The following is a 15,770-nucleotide window of genomic DNA, read 5'->3' on the forward strand; positions in this document are numbered from 1 at the left end:
ACATTCGAGAAGTGACATTGCCGAGAGTCTGGTCTTGTGGAATAAAATGTGTATGCGCAAACCATAATGCTACCAAAGGTCTGCTGATGGTGCCACTACAATTTAGCTATTTAATATTAATAACATAGTGGTAACGGGGTTAGATTGAGTTTGTTGTCATTATTTGATTCTATTGGCATTTTTTAAAAACAATTTTTTTCTCTATCCAGATCCCGGGCTGACCACAACTCTCAAAAACCCACATTTCCAATGGAGCTTGGGCAGTTTATGAGTTTTCAACTATCCCGGCAAATCTGAACCGCATTCCGAAACAGTCACGCGGTACAGGCGGGCAGCGAGGCTGAATAGTGTCACGAAGAGGTCACGTGGTACAACCTGGCAGCAATGCGAGGCTTCACACGTCATCATTTCCGGCTCCACCCCTCCATGAAGCAAGCCTCGATACGCGCTTCGCGGGAACGCCCGCTCCATTACTCAGCACAAGCCTCGAAGTCTCGGCACATTTCATCCCATCACTACACACATCCCTAACTTTATTAGACACAGATGAGAGTGGTAAGTATGAAATAAGGGACAGATAATGCCCTCTGTCACCCTACATTACATGTTATACTTTGGTAACAAACAGCAGAAAAGGTACTTGCCAATATGTTCATTCTTCATTCCTTGAGAAAAGCTATGGCACAGAATGAACTGTGAGTTAATAGTGCAGGCAAAATGCAGTCTGGTCACGATTTTAAAAGGGTTTTACTCCACTGAGCGACAAAAGAAAATCAAAACTGCAGTCCGTGCTTTTGGTTTAGTTAACCTGCATAAAGTGGCTTCATGCTGGAGGTCAGCCCCTGTGCACACGCTACACTGTACAACTCGACAGAGGGAAGTGAACCAAAGCACAGTGCATGGCTTTTGAAAATAGTTTTTCGTGTCTTCATGGTGTGTTATTACTTTTGCCATGGAAGCTAATGTTTTCAGTCATGGGTGTGTGTTTGTGTCCATTTCCTTGAAAAAAAAAACATTGAAGTGGGATGATGTGTGCAGCTTTACAATAAGTTGTAGTTGTTATAGTTGTTTATGGACATACATAAAGATTGCAACCTCTTTATTTGGCACCGATATTTATTAAGTTGTATTTCAATGGCCTATACCACTTCACTTCACAACAGGGGCAGTATAGCTCGGTTGGTAGAGTGGCCGTGACAGCAACTTGAGGGTTCCAGGTTCGATCCCCGCTTCCGCCATCCTAGTCACTGCCGTTGTGTCCTTGGGCAAGACACTTTACCCACCTGCTCCCAGTGCCACCCACAATGGTTTAAATGTAACTTAGATATTGGGTTTTCACGATGTAAAAGTGCTTTGAGTCACTAGAGAAAAGTGCTATTTAAATATAATTCACTTCACTTCAACAGTTTTAAAACAATTTATCTATAAATATAATAACATAAATATGTGATGTACCACATTGTAACTTTATGTCTGTTCGAAACAAACTAATGCCATAACAGTATCTCAAAGTTGATCAATCAATCAACGTTTACTTATAAAGCCCTTAATCACAAGTGTCTCAAAGGTCTGCACAAGCCACAACGACATCCTCGGCTCAGGTCTCACATCAGGGCAAGAAAAAACTCAGCCCAATGGGATGACAATGAGAAACCTTGGAGGAGACCGCAGATGTGGAGAAGCCCTCCCTCCCCACCCCCCGCCTACCCCGGGCGACCGGTGCAATGGACGTCGAGTGGATCTAGTTAATTGTCATGACATGGATTATTTCGCAGCTTACTGCGAGGAGTGCTTTCCCGAGACGCAAACGGACTATAGCAGACATGGCTTGGAGGTAGTAACATGATTTAATTAATTGCTACTCAAAAAAGGTACAAACAAAAGCGCTCACAGCAAAGGCACAAAACTTGGCGCAGGAAAAAAAAACGTGACGGTGACGTGAGCAGAGCAGCCTGATTAAAAACAGGTGCGTGAGTCCAACACATGAGACAGGTGAAACTAATAAGTTGACATGGTGACCAAACAAGGGAGCGTAAACAGGAACTAAAAGAGTCTTAAACAACCAGAAAATAACAAAACAAAACAAGACCACAGAACATGACAAAATCCCCCCTCAAGGACAGATCCCAGATGTCCAAAAAACAAAAAAACAATGCAAAATCAAGGGTCATGGGGGGTGGGGGGGTGGGGACACGGTGGTGGGTCACCAGACCAAGTGTCCCCGAATCCACCGAGGGAGAGTCAGGTGGCGGCGACGTGTAGAACGCAGCTGCACCTGACGAGGCGGGCGACCCGGGAACGGCCACATCTCTGGCCGACGAGGAGGTGGGCGCGCTTGGCGTGGGGGACGACCCGGTAACGGCCACATCCATGGCCGACGAGGAGGTGGGTGCGTCGTCGTCGAGGCAGGCGTGAAAGCTGCGCGCGTCGTTGTCGTGGCAGGTGTGGAAGCTGCGCGCGTCCTCGTCGTAGCAGGCGAGAAAGCTGCGCGCGTCCTCGTCGTAGCAGGCGTGGAAGCTGCGCGGGTCCTCGTCGTGGCAGGCGTGGAAGCTGCGCGTCTGCTGTTTGAATCACAAGGAGGACACGAGACAATAAACACGACGGGGGACAAAACACAGAGAGAGCTAGAGTATATAGAGCTAGAGTATATAGAGCTTGATATACGGCTTACTGTACAGGACAGGTAGCTAAGTTCTGGCACGGGATAGCAGGTTGTGCAGGCTTAGAAGGCAGGTCTCTGATCAGTGCGGTGCGCTGATTGCTGGCGATTGATTGGAGATGCTTGCTGTCGCCGGACTGACACGCGCCTGGCGCGCCCCTGGAACACATGAATGCGCACTGACGTGCACCCGGGCTGGGACACAATCAGCACTAAACTGAAAGCAGTTGACGCAGGACGAAGAAGTGGTTCCTTTAGAGTTGTTTTGCTGTACTTCGAACCATGCGAGCAGATCTGGGGCGGTTTTCCTTCAACTACATCCATTCTATTTGGCACAGAAACATCAGATATTGACACTGGCTCTCACAGGAGTTTGGATTCTCCATTTACCCTTGACATCCTCGTCACAGACAAAGATATGCTGAATGATGTACAAGAGCAGCAAGATTCCAATGGTAGCGATCCACAATCTTCTGTGGTGAAAGAGAGAAGAGCTGTACTTCAGATATGTGGGCGCTAACCTCATTGCTAGGAAGCATTGTTGTTAAAGGGCAGATACATGTTGTATATTAGGGGCATCAACATATTTTCATATGAATTACACTGCATCTACCGATGCTCTCAGATGACCACTTTTAACAATGTGGTATCATCTTTTGCCCAGACAAAAAAAAACTTGCTTTGAAATCATATCGACAAGCATATATTAAAGTTCAGCTATTTTAGATGTTTTTAAATAGAGTTGTGTTAAAAATGCTTAAATGAGTTTGTTGTATTAAATAATATTGAGTTAAGAAAAACTGCAGTTGCATTAAGTATGATTTTTTTTTCAGTCAAAATTAAAATACCTTGATGAAATTCTTTATCGACATGCATTTTGACATTTGACATGTTGTAAATAACATGTCACTATCTTACACCTGTGTTAAAGTGGGTTAATCCCTAATAATGTATTCATGATTAGTGAATGTTATTTTGTAAATTACCTTATAAAAATTATTATTTTTTTCACTCGGAAAAAGTCAAGAGCCGCAAGCAGGACATACTGAAACGAAATCTTCCAATCGAGACAAAGTTGCTGAATGCAGTAGAAGAAGAAATCCAGTAAAAGAAGAGACTTGTGGACATGATAGAGACATCAGCGAAGCAATCGTCTTGACAATTTAAACAAACTAACATCAAGCCTCGAGACATTGACAAGCTCCGTTGCAGAGTGATTTGCATTGCTGAGACATGTCATGCATCCTCAACAACCATTCCACATGGTGGTTTTCATAGACACACTTTTACCCCAACAACACACACATTACCAGGTACATATCAATCCAACATTGCAGCAACGGAAACACATACACACACCACACCAGTGCAGCTATCAGTTGCAGTTTTCCCCTCACAGAAGCCCTTTTTTACGATGAGCGTTATTAAGTGTTTGAATGACTCATTTTAGCCAGAAAGGGCTTCAAGTTCTCTTAAAGTTGTTGTATTGTGTGACTTACATTTCTAAAATGTGTAAGTGTTGTGTTCTATCATACAGTATAGCTGCTATTGCTTTTTTTAAATTGTGTTCACCAGTTGGTGAATTGAAGCACTTTGAACATATTTGCACTTAAAATTGTTTATACCTTTTTACCTCACTTGACAAGTTTACACTTTGGTGTTTTTACTATCGTACATTGAATAACATCCCATATGTTGACATCTTGTAATAACGTTTGCATATTTATGTATGCAACTAGTTATCACGTGTAAAAGATTTCATAAGTATGTTAAACGCAATTTTCACATTACCATTTATGTCATGTAAATCTCAAAATGTAACATAAATTATTACCTTGCACTGAAGTGTGGTTCAATTTATACAAACTCCGTTTCCATATGAGTTGGGAAATTGTGTTAGATGTAAATATGAACGGAATACAATGGTTTGCAAATCATTTTCAACCCATTACCTCCCTGCTTGGCACTCAGCATCAAGGGTTGTACAAACCCAGTTTCCATATGAGTTGGGAAATTGTGTTAGATGTAAATATAAACGGAATACAATGATTTGCAAGTCATTTTCAACCCATATTCAGTTGAATATGCTACAAAGACAACATATTTGATGTTCAAACTGAAAAACATTTTTTTGTTTTGCAAATAATCATGAACTTTACAATTTGATGCCAGCAACACGTGACAAAGAAGTTGGGAAATGTGGCAATAAATACTGATAAAGTTGAGGAATGCTCATCAAACAAGTATTTGGAGCATCCCACAGGTGAACAGGCAAATTGGGAACGGATGGGTGCCATGATTGGCTATAAAAGTAGATTCCATGAAATGCTCAGTCATTCACAAACAAGGATGGGGCGAGGGTCACCACTTTGTCAATAAATGCGTGAGCAAATTTTTGAACAGTTTAAGAAAAACCTTTCTCAACCAGCTATTGCAAGGAATTTAGGGATTTCACCATCTACGGTCCGTAATATCATCAAAGGGTTCAGATAATCTGGAGAAATCACTGCACGTAAGCAGCTAAGCCCGTGACCTTCGATCCCTCAGGCTGTACTGCATCAACAAGCGACATACGTGTGTAAAGGATATCACCACATGGGCTCAAGAACACTTCAGAAACCCACTGTCAGTAACTACAGTTGGTCGCTACATCTGTAAGTGCAAGTTAAAACTCTCCTATGCAAGGCGAAAACCGTTTATCAACAACACCCAAAAACGCCGTCGGCTTCGCTGGGCCTGAGCTCATCTAAAATGGACTGATGCAAAGTGGAAAAGTGTTCTGTGGTCTGACAAGTCCACATTTCAAATTTTTTTTGGAAACTGTGGACGTCGTGTCCTCCGGACCAAAGAGGAAAAGAACCATCCGGATTGTTATAGGCACAAAGTTGAAAAGCCAGCATCTGTGATGGTATGGGGGTGTATTAGTGCCCAAAACATGGGTAACTTACACATCTGTGAAGGCGCCCTTAATGCTGAAAGGTACATACAGGTTTTGGAGCAACATATGTTGCCATCCAAGCAACGTTACCATGGACGCCCCTGCTTATTTCAGCAAGACAATGCCAAGCCAGGTGTTACATCAACGTGGCTTCATAGTAAAAGAGTGTGGGTACTAGACTGGACTGCCTGTAGTCCAGACCTGTCTCCCATTGAAAATGTGTGGCGCATTATGAAGCCTAAAATACCACAAGGGAGACCCCAAACTGTTGAACAACTTAAGCTGTACTTTAAGCAAGAATGGGAAAGAATTCCACCTGAGAAGCTTAAAAAATGTGTCTCCTCAGTTCCCAAACGTTTACTGAGTTTTGTTAAAAGGAAAAGCCATGTAACACCGTGGTGAACATGCCCTTTCCCAACTACTTTGGCACGTGTTGCCATGAAATTCTAAGTTAATTATTATTTGCAAAAAAAAAATAAAAAAATGTATGAGTTTGAACATCAAATATGTTGTCTTTGTAGTGCATTCAATTGAATATGGGTTGAAAATGATTTGCAAATCATTGTATTCCGTTTATATTTACATCTAACACAATTTCCCAACTCATATGGAAACGGGGTTTGTATATCAATGGTATTCAGACAGAACTCTCTATTCGTTGCTTCCTATACTGTATATACTGTTATACTGTTTGCTATTGCACTGAAGGCATAGCTCGGTTGGTAGACTGTCCGTGCCAGCAACTTGAGGGTTCCAGGTTTGATTCCCGCTTCCGCCATCCTAGTCACTGCTGTTGTGTCCTTGGGCAAGACACTTTACCCACCTGCTCCCAGTGCCACCCACACTGGTTTAAATGTAACTTAGATATTGGGTTTCACTATGTAAAGCGCTTTAAATTACTAGAGAAAAGCGCTATATAAATATAATTCACTTCACTTCATATTGCACTGGTACTGTATTTGACTACTGTACTTCTATTTGTACTGATACCTCTACCATAACTACTATAACTTATTGTGCAATTTATTGTCTTGTAATTAATGTACATTAAAGCTATTCAAATTTTTGTGTTTTTTTGTATTTAGTGTATTCGATTCTGTAACTACCGACCTCGGATAAGCGGAAGAAGATGGATGGATGGATGGATTCTGTAACTAGTGTTTGGATCCCACTGTACGCAATATCTGAAGAGCATGGAAACATAATTTCACTGTGGTGTACTCTGCATGTGATGAATACAACTTGAAACTTGAAACTTTAACTATTTTCCTTTCTGTTGTGATGCTATCAGCACTGAGACCGTTGTGGGTGTCTTGCTGAATTGCCTCCATCACACTCCTCTCCTCCACCATCTCCTTGGAAGCCTCACAGAAGTTGTGAAGCACAAACAGGGATATATGAAAAAGGGAAGATCTCGCAGATTAATATCCATTGCCCTTTTTAAGGCACCAAACCGTGCTTTGAGTCTGCCAAAAGCACATTAAATAACCATCCGCGCTCTACACAGAGATAGTCCAATATACTGTGTTATGTATGACGGAAAAAGGAGACGACACAACGACAGGGATCAGTTCAATAGGTTTATTGAACTCAATCTTGATGAAGTGGTGGAGTGCGTATGCTACTAAATGTGAATGGTGCAAGACGATGTGTAGAATTAACAATGTAAATGTTACCAGAGTTTGTTGTAAGTGTGTTTTGGATGAATCCTTCGTTAGACCAAAGGGGCAAGGCGAGAAGGCAGTCCGTGGGCAAGCAAGCGGTCGGGGGCTGGAGAGAAGCAACAGGGTCCGTGTCCAAGCAGGGGTCGAGGATCGAGGGGGGCAGTCTGTAATCCAGAGGGAAGTCGAGGCACACAGCTCGATCACGGGAAAACAGGTGAAACACTGCGGGGAACACAGAGGACAGAAGACACGGGCACAGGGAAGGCACAGAGAGAGAGCAAGTATGCAGGACGGAAGCCAGAGACGGGATGCTTACTACGAGGACTGAACTACGTTGCGGCACTGGATCTTCGGGTCCGCTGGTCTTTATGCAGTCTGTCTTCATCAGTCCAAGGCGCGCTGATTTGTGATTGCCTGCAGCATTGCAGGCGCGTGGCCGCGATGCGGGCAGAACGAGCAGGGGCGTGTCCCGGCACACTTCTAAAGGAGGTGCCGGCAGAGCTTACAGCAGATGACATGAGGGATTGTGCATGCGCTGTGACATAGGCCTACTCTTCCTGAACAGGGAGGGAAGTAATGGATACGCTGGGACTCCAGAAACAAAAACTGGAATGGCGTTGTGGTGTTCTAAAATGTTTTTTTAGATGAGGGAATTGTGCCATCCATCCATCCATTTTCTACCGCTTATTCCCTTCGGGGTCGCGGGGGGCGCTGGAGCCTATCTCAGCTACAATCGGGTGGAAGGCGGGGTACACCCTGGACAAGTCGCCACCTCATCACAGGGCCGAGAGAATTGTGCCATTTTTCAGATATTTGTTGATAGTGGAGTTTGCAAAAACACAGACATCATGCACTCTACCTGGCTATTTAACCACAACATCAATGAATGAATATTTGTAATCACATGTGGCTTGTATGTGAAGGGAAAACTTCCCTTTTCTGTTCATGTAGTCCATACAACTTGTGGATGGCTGTTTAATTTCCACGTGTGTCCCGCCGATGCGCTGAGGAATTCCATGTGCTTGATGAAAGCCTGATGCAAGTTGAGATATTCTGGACTCTGTAACTGGTAGTTTTATAAAAACAGGACCCAGGTAGACTGCAATTGCTTTGCACACATAGACTTAGACTTCCTTTATTGTCATTTAAATTCAAACTTTACAGTACAGATAAGAACACAATTTTGTTGCATTAGCTCGTTGTAGTGCAGGATAAAAGAGCAATAAGGTGCAGATATAAATAGATTTACTGTACTGCACTTTTGCATATGCATCCACGTTTATGGATGTATGTTATATTGTCTTTATATTCCAGCGAGTTAATCCGTTTTGGGGGGGAATTGAGGAGATTATAATGATGCGTTCAAGAGTTGTATGGCCTGAGGGAAGAAGCTGTTACAGAACCTGGAGGTTTTGAGTTTTGAGCACAATTTGTGACACTACCTGTCTTGACAGTCCGAAGGTATTAGGTTCTCTCTTCATCTGCTAAATAGTACATTGTGCAGGCAACTTTTTTTAGCAACACTTACATGCGATCTCAAGACGGTTGTTTGTCCTTCAATATGTGGGCTAAGCAACAGGGTGAAACAGAAAAATTATTCTCGGGACATGGGGAAATTTTCATGCCATTCTTCTGGAACAACAACTTGCTTCTCGAAGTTGTCCCACCAGCCATCGGCGCCGGCATGAGTGTCGTAGGAAGTAACTTTTGTTCACTTCCTGTTCTCAATTTATTCACAATATACTAATCTCCAAAGACATGCACCTGGGGATAAGTTGATTGGCAACACTAAATTGGCCCTAGTGTGTGGATGTGAGTGTGAATGTTGTCTGTCTATCTGTGTTGGCCCTGCGATGAGTTGGCGACTTGTCCAGGGTGTACCCCGCCTTCCGCCCGATTGTAGCTGAGATAGGCTCCAGCGCCCCCCGCGACCCCAAAGGGAATAAGCGGTAGAAAATGGATGGATGGATGGTGAGATAAGTAAGATTATCTAGAAAATGAATGGATGGATGAAATAAATTCAGAATGTTTATCATGGTTCTTCTTCTTTGTACTTTGTAAACACTAAGTTTGAAGAGTTTCTTGAAGTGGATCAGATTAGTACATTGTTTGATTTATTTGCTTAATCCATTCTATCATTCAATTCCACATACTGATATACTGAAGGTCTTAATTGTTGTATGTGCGTACAAATGTTTTAAATTACAATTTTCTCTAAGATTATATTTCTCCTCTTTTGTTGAAAATAATTGTTGTATATTTTTGGGCAACGGATTATAGTTTGCTTTGTGTAAAATTTTAGCTGTTTGCAAATTCACTATGTCGTGGAATTTCAGTATTTTCGATTCAATGAAAAGTGACACCTCTTTTCGTCAATGTACCATGAAAGTAGTACGGTATTTGTTCTTAGACAAGCAATAAGTTCTTTCAGCAATATATTTAAAGCCAGCAAGCAAGCGTTGTTTACCATTCTCCTAGTAGAGGGCGGAAGTTATGGGAAAAGCATGTATTGATGTTGGCACAAAATGGTGACGTCATTAGTCTGAGACAAGCCATGACTTAAAAAAAAAAGTATCCCTTTGTGCCGTGAACACGCAAACTCTGAGCGGAGAGTTTTGGAACTCTACACTTTGGCCGGCGTTTGCAAAATTCTGCGTTTTTAAGGACAAAACTGTGCGTTTGTGTGTAGACAAGAGGCCTTAACGCAGAGATAAGTATAAGTTTATTAAGTTTCCGTATTGGTGTGGACATGGCCTTATTGAGTCTGTTTAGCTGATTGGAGAGTTAACTTGCAGAGCTCTTGGGTCCGTGACGATAACGTCTGTTGTGTTTGCTCAGCCATTTTACTGTCGTTACAGGCATCGTTTGGAAACAATTAAGGTATGTAAATAGACATTTACAAAATCTTTCTGTGTAAATAACTCCTTTCATAAAGGCTTTTTGCGAGTGATATATTAAGTCGTATTTTTTTCTTCTGAAATTTACTAGGTGCGGCTTATATGCCAGTGTGCTCTATAGGTAGGCAAATACAGTACTTGATCATTGTATGTTTTTGTCTATTTACTAATATATTATTACACTTTCATAGTTGTGTGTATTTTAAAAAAAATATTGTGTTATTTTAAGATGAAGTAAAATTTTAGTTATTGTCTAGTGTGGACACCTCAAAGGTGGCGTTTTCCTCAATCCTCAGTGTAATGTCTTGTTATTATGTTTGTTGTGTGTTTTCTTTTTTTCTATAAAGCACTTTGTGTTGCAACCTGCCTGTGTTTAAAAAGTGCTATACAAATAACATTTTTATTGACTGATTGACTGATTGATTAATTGCCATAATGTACCTGTACCACTTTCCTGATGGCAGCGGTATAAACCAGTGACATGCGGTGACGTTCTAAGTAGGTAAGGCACTACGAAGTTTTTTTAAATAAAATGTTATGTGCTCTTATTTATGTTAATACAGGCTGGTAATTTGGAAGATAACAATAAAAAGAAGATAATAATTCATTTTCATAAAAATGTTTTCAAACTATTTTTTGTCACATTTATTTAAAGTAAAATTAAAAAAACATTTGGCCTCATACCTTTTTAGTGTATTTTAAAAAATTACCGTTTTCTGAATGCACTAAATGGGATTGGGGAACAGCATTGAAGCATTGTCATTGAAGTCTTACAAGGAAAAGCTCTTATATATGTACAATACTATGAATAATAAAGTCTGATCACCTTCTGTTTTCAAAAAAGTCTAGTTGGAAAACGTAATGTGCTTGTATATATAATACTCAAACATTTTTTTCTTCAATTAATTCACTCAGAAGAACATTTTAATATATTTATTTTATTTTGTTTGCGTAAATAAAATTTTTTCAAACAAAATATAATGTTTTCTTTTATGGAAAAATATAGTATGGCAGCTCACGTACGGCACCACAATTCATTCTGAATAAGTGTGCGTGAGTTAGTAGTGTATGCAGTGCATAATTCAGTGCATAATTACCCCACAATGCACTGCAATAGCTGATGCAATGCCAGGTACAGTAGCTGTCCCCCAATCCCATTCAGTGTATTCGTAAAATTATAATTTTTAACATATAATTAGTGTTGCAGAATATATATTTAAGACACACTTTGCCATGCACATTTATAATCTTAATTTAAAGTATGGTATCCTTTAAGACACAAGACCTTTAGGAAAGTGCTCCATAGTAAAATCCAAACTTGAGTTAGTAGGTTTTAAATAATATAATGTTACAAGACTAATAGGTTTTATCAACCCAATTCTCCAATGAGTATTTTGTTATGTACTAGTTATAGGCAGAGGTGGGTAGCAAACAATTGTACTCTAGTAAGAGTACTGGTAAGTTGAATGTGCCAGTCTTGCCTTTGCCTGTATATATTGTGCTTATGACACACCAGCTGTTTGATTACAACGTGTATCTCAGTTGTATTTTTGATTGCCAAATTTAGTGGTTTTAAAATTGCAATGTTTGGTCGCAAAGTGAAGTGAATTATATTTATATAGCGCTTTTCTCTAGTGACTCAAAGCGCTTTACATAGTGAAACCCAATATCTAAGTTACATTTAAACCAGTGTGGGTGGCACTGGGAGCATGTGGGTAAAGTGTCTTGCCCAAGGACACAACGGCAGTAACTAGGATGGCGGATGCGGGGATCGAACCTGGAACCCTCAAGTTGCTGGCACGGCCACTCTACCAACCGAGCTATACCGCAAATGCTAATCAGCAGCATGTATACGGCATATTCAAAGTAAATTAGCATTGAGACAGCTTTAAAAGTTGAGCTTTACTTATGAGTGCTTTCAGGCATGCTTTCTTTGTTGGTATGGAAGATTGCAACATTACCTAGAGGCAGTCCACAATGAATTTGCCTGTTTACCAGCCAAATGTTTGAGCCGGTGCCGAGTCTGCATCTGCGCGTGACGCCATGTGCAACCCAGGTGTCGATAAATTGGTACCTTTCTGATTTTTTTCTAAATCGGTACACGATATGTTCGGTAAGCCTACCTGTAAAAGTACCAAATTCGGTACCCATCTCTGACTACTTGCAGTGTAAATTATTCAAATTCAACAAGTACCACTGTAAAGGTCAACTAGGTTCTTGCGTTTTTCTAAAAGCCATCATCTTGTAAAGTTTTAGTACTGGTTCCAGGTCATTGCTGAGAGCCAAGATAAAGAAAACAAACATTTACAGTAATAGGGCTGATCGGTCAGGTTACTGTACCTCTAGTTCAAACTTTTTGTTTGACAATAGCTGCATACCCTGGAGCATTTGCAGTACAAGGCCCATTGGACAGCCATTCAAGGAAAGAGCAATGCTATTATTACAAATGTATGCTTAAATGTTCCATCCTTATCATGTCCCTGCAAGGTGCATATTGACTGGAACAGAATTACTTATGTGAGCGAATCAATAGGTTCCTTTATAAGCTTGGATAACATTATCTGGCGTTCAGATTAACTATGGAAGTCTACAGCTTTTGGAGTGAATGACTACCAAGGTTCTAGAAGTGTGAAGCGTTAATACGTACATTTATCTAAAACCTCTGCTAAACGCTGGCCGAACGATGGAGTCATTTGAACGTCTTTTTTTACTTGACTAATGATACCAACTTGTATAATTTTAAAAGGAACTGAGAATTGGTTCTCAAAGTTCAATTAGATAGCTGTTTGAAAAGCTGTTCTTCATCTCTAAACCACACAGAAGAACTGAAGACAATGGTGGTCAGAGTAACAACTGGCATTATCAGGATGTAAGTACTGGCAATACTTTACAACATTGATGTAAAGGAACATAATTGCATATGATGTGTACATTATGTCATCCTAATTAAATAATGACTTGTGATCGCCACACTGCACAGCGGTGAAACTGTGTGTGTGTGTGTGTGTGTGTGTGTGTGTGTGTGTGTGTGTGTGTGTGTGTGTCTGCATGAGAGCCTGCTGGAGTTTTCCCCGAAAATAAAGCTTCATGGCTGGTTGTGATTATTTTTATACTTCAGATACTGGTTTATCAGGTTTGTTAAAGTTTGCCATTCAAATGTATATGCAGACATAAATCCTACTGATCGTAAGTACACAAAAAAAGTGAAGCTCAATTTCATCCATTTCAAGCAAAAGGATCGCAACATTTGACTGGAATAAAGTTAATAATGTATTTATCAGTACTCAGGTATTTTTTTTTTTAATTACATGACTGCATTTTTTTTTTCCTGGCCCAAATTATTGGGCGTGTCCTGTCACGTTTGCCACTTTAAACGACCATCTGTGTGTATTTGCTTATCGATCTGTATGAGTGTGCTACAAAAGTTATGGTAAATAGTTTAAGTCAATGAAGATTTTTGTTTGTTTGTAATTTAACGCTTTCCATATGACGAATTCAACAGGTGCTGAAATGTATTGCGTTGGGATAAATAAGACACAGACAGAGAAATATAGAGTTTTGCAGTATTTAGGTTGAATGGTAGCTTGTAAGGTGCTGTAAACTTCTTCCTTAGTACTGTTTGGATAAGAAAAGTTAGTCAAGCGAGTTAGGTATCAAATTAAAGGACTTTTATCTGATTAGGTGGATTACAGGCATGATATTACACATTTCAAAATGTTGTATCATGCCTAGATTTATGTAGGCGACTGTGTGTAGAATAAGGTGTTATGTAAATAAATAAATGATAAATGGGTTGTACTTGTATAGCGCTTTTCTACCTTCAAGGTACTCAAAGCGCTTTGACACTACTTCCACATTTACCCATTCACACACACATTCACACACTGATGCAGGGAGCTGCCATGCAAGGCGCTAACCAGCACCCATCAGGAGCAAGGGTGAAGTGTCTTGCTCAGGACACAACGGACATGACGAGGTTGGTACTAGGTGGGGATTGAACCAGGGACCCTCGGGTTGTGCACGGCCACTCTCCCACTGCGCCACGCCGTACTGTATATATATATAATAATACCCATACCTATTAGAGGCAGAAAACTTCATATTTTCATGAGGAATGGGAGTTTTGTGTTGTTTGTGTTTATGTAATCTGCAGTGTACAACTCACAAAAATATGTACAATTTCACACAAATGTTTGTAATGTGATATACACTAGAGACGAATGCATACTGAAATACAAGACGCAGATGAACATCATTGTGTTATTGTTAGGGCTGTCAAAGCTAATGCAATGATAACGCGTTAACTATAAGTTCCATAAACAGTGATATTTTTTTTAAATATGCGATTAACATCCAGACTCCTTTTTGACCCTCGAGTCGTTCCGTAGCTTGAGGAAATGTAATGGCGCCCAGTTACGAGAAAATAGCGAGCGGAAATTCACAAAGAAAGCAGGACATCATAGAAGTCTCAGGTCCAAAGCCATGGCAAGTTGTTCTAAGGACAAGACAAAACACTTGTATCTTCAATCGCCGTGAGAGGGCATCATTGGAGCGAACGCTGCTGGCGAGCTTTGCCGCTTGTCGAAAGAAGGAGATTTACGTCCGTGTTTACATTACAGTTGAGTGCATTACACACATAAAATGTAGATTGTTACTCAAACTACTTTATTAAGATGGAATAAAAGCTTAGCAGAAAGAAGATGGTAGAGAGGATGTCATGGCCCGGGTCATGTGTGCGCTGCGCTAAGCGCAGTTCCAGGAGCGCGCCAGGTGCGTGTCAGTCCGCAATCAATCGCCAGCAATCAGCGCACCTGTGGCTGATCAGGGGACCTGCCTTCATAAGCCTGCACAACCTGCTATCCTGCACCAGAACGTAGCTACCTGTTCTGTACAGTAAACTAAACCTGTCTAACTCTATGTATACTCTCTGTGCTTCTCCCCCTCCGTGTTGATTTGTGTCGTGTTTTCTTGTCGATCCAGCAGCCTCCCTCAGTTCCCACGTTACGAGCTGTGCGTCTCCTCTCCCCGTGTTCCCTCTGCTTTCCGGACTGCCTTTTGGATCTTGAACTCCTGCCTGGACATGGACCTTCGACGCCTCGCTATAGCCCTCGACTTCCTGCCTGCTCACGGACCTCCGAGCTCTGCCTTGATCTTCCGCCTCTCGCTCAACACTACTGGTAACACTCAACAGCTAATCACCACACATAGTCACACACCACACACATTTGTGTTTGTTTCACACTTCATTTATTATTTATATATATTGTATTTATATATAAATAAAACATAGAGATAAATACGACGTCCCTGTTGTCTGTGCCGTCTCCTTCCCCCTGTATACGTAACAAAGGAAATCTAAAGCCAGAGTCAGAGACTTTGGTCAAAATATGTCGAGTCTTTTTCTCATCTCCCATGATCATAACAATCCACATTTTGTGTTATTAATGCGTGAAACTAGTATCTAAACATAGTGTTGCTCCTCCTCTTAATGCAAGTGCTCCTAGAGCGGGAATACAAATTCTGTATTCCTACAAAATACAAACTCTGGCAAGACACCAACACACTGCAGGTATTTCTTAAATAATAAGTTTATGTCCTTTTGTGTTGAGAAA

The 15,770-nt window shown here is 41.0% G+C and overlaps 1 long non-coding RNA gene across 1 annotated transcript; it reads left to right on the forward strand.

The window, feature by feature from the left end:
- Window positions 1-229: 229 nt before the first annotated feature.
- Window positions 230-15,455, forward strand: LOC133613848 (uncharacterized). The gene is made up of 2 exons (XR_009816503.1): window positions 230-555; window positions 15,139-15,455. It is a non-coding gene; the product is annotated as an uncharacterized lncRNA (long non-coding RNA).
- The last annotated feature ends 315 nt before the right edge of the window (window positions 15,456-15,770 follow it).

The sequence above is a fragment of the Nerophis lumbriciformis genome, linkage group LG01 (genome assembly GCF_033978685.3).
Source record: "Nerophis lumbriciformis linkage group LG01, RoL_Nlum_v2.1, whole genome shotgun sequence".
NCBI classification, from domain to species: domain Eukaryota; kingdom Metazoa; phylum Chordata; class Actinopteri; order Syngnathiformes; family Syngnathidae; genus Nerophis; species Nerophis lumbriciformis.